Source organism: Lytechinus variegatus, chromosome 14, assembly GCF_018143015.1.
Source record: "Lytechinus variegatus isolate NC3 chromosome 14, Lvar_3.0, whole genome shotgun sequence".
NCBI lineage: Eukaryota > Metazoa > Echinodermata > Echinoidea > Temnopleuroida > Toxopneustidae > Lytechinus > Lytechinus variegatus.
Genome location: NC_054753.1, coordinates 8426003 through 8437818, shown reverse-complemented (window position 1 = coordinate 8437818; position 11816 = coordinate 8426003). Strand labels below are relative to the sequence as shown.

Here is an 11816-nt window from a genome sequence, read left to right as displayed (position 1 = left end):
TATTTACTTCTGGTCCCTGTCTTACAAAAGAGTTACAGATGATCCAATCTATCTCAGCTATGGAAAGCCAGCAACGTCAACATCTAAAATGCATTTGATTGTTTGAAATATTCTCAAGATATGATGTATATTCATACATTCATAGTTTTCTTGAAAATTCAGCTTGCTTCTCTTTGTTTTCTAAGAACATCGTGCAAATTTCCTACAGAAAAAACTATGACATTGATGGATTTCCATCTACATTCCTTGAAATTGATTGGAATAATCGTAACTCCTTGTTCAATGGCCCTGGACCAACTGTTAACCTTACAAAAGTAAGGTGTTTGTTGTTTTAGTGCTGCAACTTGAGGGCATGAGTCTGGCTGCCTTACCCTGTCCAATTCTTGGATTAGAAATAATGGCACCAATTTTAATTGAAAGCTTAATATGATGCAAATCACAGCATTTAGTATTGTGGCTGGTGTTATTAATGCTCTAACACAACACCAGCTCTCAATTTTAACACCAAACTTAAAATCACCCATGATATTGGTGAAACATTAACTTTTCAATTACACCATCAACATCATTTCAAGTGGTGTCGAGAATGATGATAACACCAACACTGGATTTCAACACCAAAACGTGATATCACTGTATATTGATAAAAGTGTGATTGTCAGTCATAACACCAACTTGAGATAAAATTTGGTGCTGTTGATAACACCAACACTGGTTTTTAACACGAAAAGTGAAAATATTGTGTAGGCCTACTGATGAAAAGTGTGATTTTTCAGTCCCAACACCAACTTCATTTCAAGTTTGGTGCTGTGACTGGTGCTTTTGATAATGCCAGCACCAACACTAATAAAGTGTTTCAATACCAACTTTGAAATCACCCTTTGTGAAAAGTTCAATTCTTACGTCGTAAAATTCTGATAAATACCTCATAGACAACACTTTTGTTACAGTCTGAACTTCAGTGGAATACATTTAGATGTTCTCATCAACGTGGATGGGGAGCAGAATTCATATTGTTTTCCAGGTCAAATAATGTATCAGTTTCATGTATAATTCATTTTCATGTGCCTTACAAATTCAAAAATGTGTACATATCATTGTAATATAATATAGTAATGAAATTACTTATTTTTATTAAAACTTTTGTGAACATCAAGAGCCATCAATTTTTTGTACATTATATTTGTGTTCTTTTACAGTTTAGTCTAAAACATTCAGTTTGCAAATAAATAACATACAAATAATGACTGTTTGAGTACAATGGACATAATACTTCATGAGGTGAAAGAAGAAATGATCATATATTTCATCTTTCACCGAATGAAGTATCCTGTCCATGGCACAAATGAAACGAACATTCATTATTTGGTTTATATGACACCTAAATATAGATTCTTTTTCATATGAAATTTGTGAATTTCGATGCAAAATATGCTCATGCAGTGCGAGCTCGGTCTGTTGATTATCGTGGACATACAACATGCGTGCTGCAAACACAAGTGGTGCTTGCATTGTAGTCTGGGTGTGCGCGTGCAATGGATTAAATCGTATGGATCCAAAATTGCAAGATGAATAGATCTGTAATTGCTAGGTTGATGACATCATTGTAAAATGGGCTGAATGATCGATATCGACCAACCAATCAAATGACAAGGATCTGTCTAGGTGTCATATGAAGATTTGTTGGCCATGTCATGGAACAGTGTGTCAAGGTCTGATTTGTTGATAAAACTGAAGTGAATTAATGAGCCAAAGAAATTTTAATCATATATGATCTCATGATCACTCAGTCAATTTATCATTTTGTTTGATTTCCAATAAATGATGTCTTCCCCATATACCCACAATGGTAAGGACAGGTAGATCAAATTGAAATTAGATCAAACATTTGGAATTGTAGCACAATGTTACCATTTTTTTTTTAAATAGTCAAATTAGTTGATAAAACTGTGACAAAGATAGGGGTAAATGATGGATGGATCAATGGTGGAAAGAGAAAGGGAGAGAGAGAGATAGAAGCACAGAGGTTTTCCGGGATCAATAGAGATTTTCCTGACATGGCAAGATATAAAAGCTTCTATTGTCTTGATTTATTAGTATGGTTCTGCTTAAGAGTAGACTTCTCGAAAAATCTACTGCACATGGATATCAAAGGCTGCCTGACATATCAATGATAATCATCAACTCATCTGTTTACTTGAATTAAAGAGAATATAATTGTAAACACAAAATTCACATTGAGAAAAATGTTTGCCTGACATTGTACCAGCAAGATATTGTTTTATTATTCACATAAAATATGCAAATTAGTGTAAGGTAGAAGACTATTCTTTTTACTCCCTGCTACATGAGTAATCCATGCAGACTCCAAACCTTGACTGGGTTTGGTTTATATGGAATTACTTATGGAATGCTGGGGGAGGAGGATGGAGCTTCCCCTCCCCCGCCCCGATAGGGGTGCATCAATAAAAAAAATATGTTAAGGCAAAAAGATGGAAGAGTAAGCCACCCGGTGGACCCCACCCCATGAGAGAGGTTGCTCAGGCACCAGCATGATCCTTTATATAAAGGAATTCTTTTCATATCTTGCCATGTTTCAGTGTTGGGATTTTGATTCATTTAGACCCTTCTATCAAGACCTAAAGTAAAGTAGACTCAGAAGGATTTACAATTTTTTATTCTGATCAGTGTAATTGAAAATCAAGGACACTAAAATTGATCTATTAAGGATATGGCGAAAAGGAATGTAAACAAATAAAAATAATAAAATTTGTGACCCTGCCAGGACTCGAACCTGGAATCCCCTGATTCGTAGTCAGATGCCTTATCCATTGGGCCACAGGGCCGATTTACGATAAAGTAAAACTTCGGGGAAATAACGCTGTTCAAATGATTATCCTTTCCCCTCATGCAATCTCAGTGACAGTAAAGAGATTGAAAGACAAAAATTAAATACACTTCACAAAAAAAAAATCGAAATTTATTCACTCGTCTTTTTTGTATGGAAGAGGGGAAGATGTTCCTTGGAATCCTTGGATTAAAAGTTCATGCGATTTATTTTTACTAAATTTATTCAAGGGAGACAGGAAAATGGGCATTTAAATGTTTAAGTAAAAAACGCTTGGCCAGTTTGCCCTTCAACGCGACAAACTCTTACAGGACTTATTTGTCTTTTAACATAAACTATATAGAACATTATTAGGAACGAAAAAATGTATGTCTACTTGGACCAAACCATGGAACACTCATTCAGAAGTGATAAGATGAATCTTAAATCCTAAAACTTCATGATATTCAGAAAGACATTTCAATATTAGGATAGTCATCTCGCATACGCCCCCTCTCCGTTGTTATGAAATGTGGTTGTTGTTGTTGTTTTTTCGGAGGGGAATTCATCCTTTTTTCATAATCATTCGAGCCGAGGTGAGTTAGTGACAATCTTAATAAAATGAAGGTAGCTTATTAGATGCAGGGTGCTGCATATGCACTTGCCCCATTACCCGGGACAAGTACAAGTTAGAGTCAGGCAAGTGTTTTGAAGTAAAGACCAAAACTACTTTCCCGCATTGAGCAAGCAAAATTTTAAAATGACTAAAATTAGGGTCGATATAATATGATGTTGACCCTAATATTGGTCATGGCAGGCACTGAGGCAAGATGAAATCACTTTGGAAAAAAAGAAATGCAATAACAAGGTAAATCAGTTCATGTCAAAAGAGAGAAAATTTGGGTCAATGGTTTAAATAACCGTAAAACTTTCGTTTTTGAAGAGGTAAAACCTTTTTTCAAGGATTTTTTCGGGCAAGTGGAATAGGTATTTTGGGCAAGTATATTCCAACTACAGGGGGTATTTAAGATTTACTTGCCCGACCAGGCAAGTGCTTCTAAAAAATTATGTAGCACCCAGAGATGTATTAGCGCAAATGACCCCTGGTCAATTTTAGGATACAGAAGGAAAGAGGAATATAACTCATAGAAAACAAGGTGAAAATGGGGGCAAAATTTCGACCCTGCCAGGACTCGAACCTGGAATCCCCTGATTCGTAGTCAGATGCCTTATCCATTGGGCCACAGGGCCGCTGTATATATGGCATGAACATAATCAGATATAGCGCCATCAATATAGATATATCTTTATTCCGAAGATATGTTTTTAAAAAATCCGTTTTCGAAACTCTATATGTCACAATTTAAAAGAGAGAAAGGATACACTTGGTATCAAATAACGTTTGAAGTACATTTTTACATAACTATTCATTTGCTCATAATTGTAATCTGCTTTTGATTTTTTTTTGTATCTATTGATTCTTATTTCTCAATAACATCAATTAATTTTCATACACAACCGACAAAATTCAAACATCTACAATTGAACAGATCTTCGATAAAAGTAATCTACTTTCTTTACAAATCATATTTATGACAGCTTATTAAGCTCACATTATCTAACCCCCCCCCCCAAAAAAAAAGTGCTTTTAATTTTCCATGTACCATTCGTAAGTATCAGTTTCACAATTAGGCCTATAATACAGAATACCCCCATTATTTATTTCGGAATTGAAGCCACGAGAAACCATATAATACCTCTATTCCTTCATCTTAAATTCCCTGAAAAGTCAAGCCGCGCCCCCTGCCCCCTCCTCACTTTCCCCAGTCATTCTGTTTATCATTCCACATGATTATGATTGTGTGGGCTGTAAACCATGCCAGTGGATTTCAATGATTAAATATCATTTCAAAAATTCATACCTTTAAGTGGTTTATTTTAAGCAGACCAGCTGGGGCCATTTCATAGAGCTGATCAGAAGTTAAGAGCGACTTTAAGAACGACTGGTGATCCTTTTGTGTGATAAATGATACTGACCATTAAATGTTTATTGGTGATTATTTAGAGCGTAAGAAAGGTTCACCAGTCGTTAACTTGTGAACAGCTTTATGAAACACGCACCTGGTCTAAGTTCAAAACACAGAATGAAAATTAATACTTTATACAAAATAAGTTGAAATGGGAGCAAAATAAAAATGACGACCCTGCCAGGACTCGAACCTGGAATCCCCTGATTCGTAGTCAGATGCCTTATCCATTGGGCCACAGGGCCGCTGTGTTATATATCAACACGTCAGAGAAATGTTCCTGAATATAAAGATCGTCCGATTCCCGAATCTCAATGTCACTATGATATCATTATAAATTCTATTGAAATAAAAAGAACACAATTGATTCTTATTTCTCAATATCTTCAATTCTTTTTTTTTTTTGCATACAATAAAATGAAACGCTTAACATATTCAACAGATGGTTTATTTGACAAAACTGAAATACTTTCGTAACAAATCATATTCATGTCACCTTATTAATTAAGTTGATATTAATTCATCTACCCCACCCCAGAAAAAGGGTTCGTCGGTAATAATAATTATTCCATGTATCGTATTACAAAATATTTAATATGGAGAAGACATTTGAGGACAGAGCCAAAATATGTACAGTAAAAAAGGTGTTTTTTTTATACAACTCTATTAAAAAAGTTTAAGCCTTGTGTTTAAAACCATTAATACAAAAACTAACTTTTAATATTAAATTTTCAACGATTATTGCATGGGTTTTTACACTGTTAAGTAAATATATAAATAGCCATGCAATATTCATTGAAAATTGAATACGTATATATAGATAAAAAGGGTTTTTACTGTGTCAGCCTATACCCTATAGAATATACCGCCATATAATTGATTTCGGAATTGAAACCATTCATTACTCACGAGAAACCTTTTTTTTAACCATGTCCTTTTAAAGTCCTCATCTTTATACTTCCCTTACAAAACAAATCCACTGCCCCCTTTCTGCCCTCCTCTCCTCTCAACTTCTTCATAATTCAACATGGCTGTGTGAATTAGAGACCATTTTGTTTTCCAAATGGATTTCAATAAAGAAAAATTATTTCAAAAACACATCTGAGCATCATAATGAAAATCATATACCTTGTCTACACCTAGAACACAGAAAGAAAAGAAGAAAACAATGCATACATTGTATGTGAAAGGGAAGCACAAAATAAAAATATCGACCCTGCCAGGACTCGAACCTGGAATCCCCTGATTCGTAGTCAGATGCCTTATCCATTGGGCCCAGGGCCGCCTTATGTCATTATTTTACATTAGATAAATTATCGGAACATGATATTAATAATGAAAGCATTCATACAGCGCCATCTATATTGAAATATTATGTTCCGAGCTGCACAAGAAAGTATGATAGTAATGATAACTTAATAAAATCCGTTTCTCAAACTCTCAATGTCACAAATATAATCAATCATTTAAAAGAGAGAAAAGTTACACTTGCTTACTAATAACATTCGAAGTGCATTCACATCAACTTTTTATTGGCTAATTAAACAGATCTTCGACAAAATTGATATACTTTCATAAAGTTCCATCTGTTCATAAGAAGTCATGACAGCTTATTAAGTTTAAGTTTAATTTTTTAAGATTTCACATTATCTACCCCTATATACAAAAGTAGTTTTTATTTTCTAATTATTTTATTCGTAAATATCAGTTTGACAAAATTTATAAGACCTAAATATGGAAAGGGACATTTTAATAAAACTCAAATATTCTAAAATAAATGATTGAAAATAATTTCAAAATACGTACAATTTAATAGTATATTATAAAGGGACCTGGTCTAAGTTCAAAACACAGAATGAAAGTTAATAATTCATACAAAATAACGTGAAATATGAGCAAAATCAAAATGTCGACCCTGCCAGGACTCGAACCTGGAATCCCCTGATTCGTAGTCAGATGCCTTATCCATTGGGCCACAGGGCCGCTGTATAAAAATATTTTACATCAGATTAATGTTCTCAACATAATGATAGAAATAGATATTCATATAGCGCCTCTAAAAAGTTTTGTTTATAATCCCACGTGATTATGTTTGGGTTGTAGCAGACCATGCTAGTAGATTTAAATGATTAAAAAACGATTTTAAAAATACATACACTTTAGTAGTATATTAGACCTGGGTCCCATAACACAAAGGTTATCGATTAATCGTACGCTTGATTTTCACGATTGAATGTATATTGTAGTCAGTTGAATCAATCGTAGAAAAGTGTTTCTACAATAATTGCTCAGCTTTGTCTATAGTCTATAACGTTGTTCAAACTCATAATTCATACAAAATATGGTGAAATGAGAGCAAAATCAAAATGTCGACCCTGCCAGGACTCGAACCTGGAATCCCCTGATTCGTAGTCAGATGCCTTATCCATTGGGCCACAGGACCGCTATATTGGAGACATTATAAATCAGGGAAGATATCCTTTAATATGAAGACCGTCTGCTTCCTGAATCTCGATGTCACTATGACTATCAATAATTAATGCAAAATGCCCCAAAACAGTGTTCAAATGCTATTAGGCCTATACCCGATAACTATTTTTAAAACAATTTTATTCCTCTTTTTTGTACACTATGTTTCCTTGTTTCAATCTCAATAACTTCAATTCAAACACTACTGCAATAAGAAACACGGCTACAACATAACTTTGACAAGTTTTTTTCTTCGAAAAAGGTGAAATACTTTCATAACAAGTAAAATTTATGGCAGCCTATTAAAGGGGAAGTTCACCCTGACAAAAAGTTTATTGTAGAAATAGCAGAAAAAATAATAAAAAATATTGCCGAAGGTTTGAGAAAAATTCATCAAATAATTAAAAAGTTATTAGAATTTCAATTATTTGATTTGTGACGTCATATGCGAGCAGCATTCCTACATAGCGAATGGTAAAAAATCAATGAAATGTCATTTTCTCAGAAAATTGAAAATGGTTTTCACTGTAACTTTTGTATATCAATAGACAAATCGTTTTACACCCGATCATGAAAAGAAAACAAAATTAAGTCATCAGAACCCTACAAAATTTGAAATTCATACATTTTATATTACATAACACATGGGGCAGCTGCTCGTTTATGACGTCACAAATCCAAAATTTTGAACTCTAATAACTTTCTTACTCTTTGACGGATTTTTCTCAAACCTTCACCAATATTTTTTACTATTTTTTCTGCTTTTTTTACAACAAAGTTTTCTTCAGGGTGAACTTCCCCTTTAAGTTGTATCTACACCCCCTTCAAATGTATTTTTAATTGTCCATTATACCATTAATGAGTATCACTTTATAAAATTATGAAGGAAGTCGTTTGAGAGCAAGAATGTCAGGCTATATATAGAGTGTGCCACATAATTGACTTCGGGATTGTAGTCAGCATGAGCATGCAACCTTTTATTAAAACCATACCCTTTCCCTTCACCCCTAAGGCATCCTCGGTTCCCTCGTCTTTACCCCTCAACGGGGTACACTCCGGGCTTGAAATATGTATATCTAAATAAATAGTGCAAAATTCACAAAGCAAACTGCTGGAAATTGCTTTAAAATCTGATAACAAATAAGGAAGTTATTAAATTTCAAAGTCTAGCAATATTTTGTGAAAACAATTATATATGCACATCCCATTCATTACTTTCCATTTTCTTTTGTTATTTATACCTGAAATCATAATTATTTCATTCACGTGTGAATGATACGTCTCCCTTATAATGAAATATGTCGTAGCAATGATTATCGAATGCACTTAATCAGTTGTCAATCCTTTTTTATGGGGGGGGGGTTCTTGGAGGAAAAAATGAATATACCTAATTTCATATATTAAAATACAAAAGAACATGTGTAGATATGACATCATCACTTTGCTCATTGAATATACATGAAGACATGCCTAAAACTGGATGTTTCACCGGAATAATGAAAAAAATTAATATGTCATAATTTTGTCCGATTCTGATCATATTTTCAGTGTTTTGTTTGTTTGATTTTTCTTTATCTGTTAAAGTCATGTTATCTTCAGCCTGTAATACCCTTTAACAACAAAACTTACCCCTGATACCCCTTCCCAGTCCCCTATACAGTCCTTGTTATACCCATGGGGTTGGAAATCATTTGGGTTTGTCTATTAGATTTCAATCATTAACAAATCATCGAAGATGCATGTGAGCATTATATAGCCGGGGTAATAATAGCAGCGCTTGGTATCCTAAGACAAAAAGCGCTTTCTAAATCCAGCTATTATTATCATTATAATCATTATTATTATTGTTGTTATAAAAAAAGGTGAAATGGGAACAAAATAAAAAATATCGACCCTGCCAGGACTCGAACCTGGAATCCCCTGATTCGTAGTCAGATGCCTTATCCATTGGGCCACAGGGCCGCTGTGTACAAACGTTTTACTTTATTCATATAGCGCCACTTATATTACATTCCGAGTTGCGCAAGAAAGTTTTGTTTATAATTCCACGTGATTATGTTTGGGTTGTAGCAGACCATGCTAGTAGATTTAAATGATTAAAAAATTATTTTAAAAATACATACACTTTAGTAGTATATTAGACCTGGGTCCCATAACACAAAGGTTATCGATTAATCGTACGCTTGATTTTAACGATTGATTGTACATTGTAATTTGTAGTCAATGGAATCAATTGTAGAAAAGTGTTTCTACAATTATTGCTAAGCTTTGTCTATGGTCTATGTTTATAACTTTGTTCATAACACAGAATGAAAGTTAATAATTCATACAAAATAAGGTGAAATTGGAGCAAAATAAAAATGACGACCCTGCCAGGACTCGAACCTGGAATCCCCTGATTCGTAGTCAGATGCCTTATCCATTGGGCCACAGGGCCGTTGCTTGTACAGGTAACACATCAGATGCATCTCTATGAACATATGGATCTTTATCCCAAAATCTCGAATCTCTATGTCACTATTTCATCGATCATTTTAACAGATAAAAGTTACACTTGCCTCACCCTAATGGCCCCCCAAAATCGAAGTTTATCAACTCTGTCTTTATGATCTTATATATGGAGGGAGACTCTGGGCTAATAATTCCTTCTTATTTTCATTGTATTGTGATACCGCTTTTAATATTTCTTAAAACATTAAATCCTCCTCTAATCTTATCCCAAATAAAATTGAAATTTCACACAATGCTCGTGGTGAAATATTTCATTTTAAACTGATATTTCAATTTTTACTCAAGATTAATTAACATCAATGTAGATAAAATACAATAGATACAATAGAAATAACAGAAAGAGAGAGAGAGGGGTGAGAGTCGGAAACTGTATGGAAATAGACATAAGAAAACAGAATAAAGCAAGTTATGAGAGTCATGTAACTCCCTCGAGCAGCATAACCCCTTATTGAATCCTCTTTTAACAAAAGATCTACACCGTCGTCGTCTTCATCATCATCGACATCATCGTCGTCGTCGTCATCATCATTATTACCGCCATCAAAATCATCATTACCACCACCACCAGCATCATCATCATCATCATAAGTACCAGTGCCATCACCACCAGCACCACTATCGTACTCATCATCATCATCATCATCACCATCGTCATCATTATCATCACCACCACCATTATCATCATCGTCTTCGTCGTCATCATTACCATCACCATCATCACCATTATCGTCATCATCACCACAGCCACCACCACCACCACCTTCATCATCATCATCATCGTCGTCATCATCAGGCCTACCATCACCATCCGCACAGCATCATTCCTGGTTGTTACCCCCACTGTCAAACGTCTAAGTTGATGATTTCTTCGCTCTGCAAAGCATGATATAAAAAACAACTAAAATACACAAATCACTCATGGAAAAAACATTACAAATACACACCTTTAGTTCAAGTTTACTACATTTTATTCATATCAATGTACAAGAAACACACGAACATCAGATCTGGAATGTATAAATAAATTTTAACCATTCATTTGAAATAAATATTCGATGTACAGTATGTACGGTACCACAATACGTTGAAAAATAAAAGTTTCGGCGCGTGTCGTATAATCTTTAGTTAGTTATTTATTTCCAAATATTACAATAATAACATTATGTGCAGTATGTTTCACCTTATTGATGTTGTATGATATTTGATGTGCCAGATAATGAAATCTAAACAAAACAATGATCTCATATCCTTCCAATAGGGCCTAACAAACAAATTAGCTTAAGATTAGTACCAAAAGGTATACATCTCACGACGATAGTTTGTTGAACAATAAAAATTGAAATAAGCATTCATCATCATCATCATAATTATCATAATCATCACCACCAACACCATCATCATCGTCATCATCATCATCACCATTACCACCACCATTATCATCGTAACCATTACCAGTATCGTCACCATCATCATCATCATCACCATCATCGTCATTATTACCGCCATTATCATCGTAATCTTAATCAACATCATCATCATCCCTCATCATCACCACCACCATCATCATCATCATCAATCACCATCATCACTTTCATCATCATCATCCTCATCATCATCTTCACTGTTTCCTTCTTCCATCATATACCTAATCCATTCGGCATACGAATAAGCTATGTAATCCCTGTACCCCTAATTTCCAGCTGCATCATAGATCTGTATTTTCATTATCCATGATTTCCTTATAATAATAATGATGAAGACAATGGTGTCTAGCTATACACTGTAAAAACTGTGGTGTTAAAACTGACACCAATTGGTGTTAATAGAGGACCACACCCTGAGGTGTTAAAATAACACCCTAGAGATTGAACATAACACCAAAGAGTGTAAATGTAACAACCATAGGTGTTGTAATAACACCTATAGGTGTAAAACTAACACCACCAATTTAACACCGGTGTAAAATAACCGGTGTGGTCCTC

At 34.3% G+C, this 11816-nt stretch overlaps 7 non-coding genes across 7 annotated transcripts; all 7 read right to left on the bottom strand.

Moving 5' to 3' along the window:
• Window positions 1-2773: 2773 nt before the first annotated feature.
• On the bottom strand, window positions 2774-2846 carry TRNAR-ACG. The gene has a single exon. It is a non-coding gene; the product is annotated as a tRNA-Arg (tRNA).
• A 1159-nt stretch (window positions 2847-4005) lies between these two features.
• TRNAR-ACG lies at window positions 4006-4078 on the bottom strand. Its single transcript has one exon. It is a non-coding gene; the product is annotated as a tRNA-Arg (tRNA).
• A 948-nt stretch (window positions 4079-5026) lies between these two features.
• On the bottom strand, window positions 5027-5099 carry TRNAR-ACG. Its single transcript has one exon. It is a non-coding gene; the product is annotated as a tRNA-Arg (tRNA).
• A 1665-nt stretch (window positions 5100-6764) lies between these two features.
• On the bottom strand, window positions 6765-6837 carry TRNAR-ACG. Its single transcript has one exon. It is a non-coding gene; the product is annotated as a tRNA-Arg (tRNA).
• A 387-nt stretch (window positions 6838-7224) lies between these two features.
• Window positions 7225-7297, bottom strand: TRNAR-ACG. The gene has a single exon. It is a non-coding gene; the product is annotated as a tRNA-Arg (tRNA).
• Window positions 7298-9212: 1915 nt separating this feature from the next.
• On the bottom strand, window positions 9213-9285 carry TRNAR-ACG. The gene has a single exon. It is a non-coding gene; the product is annotated as a tRNA-Arg (tRNA).
• A 402-nt stretch (window positions 9286-9687) lies between these two features.
• Window positions 9688-9760, bottom strand: TRNAR-ACG. The gene has a single exon. It is a non-coding gene; the product is annotated as a tRNA-Arg (tRNA).
• Window positions 9761-11816: the final 2056 nt, after the last annotated feature.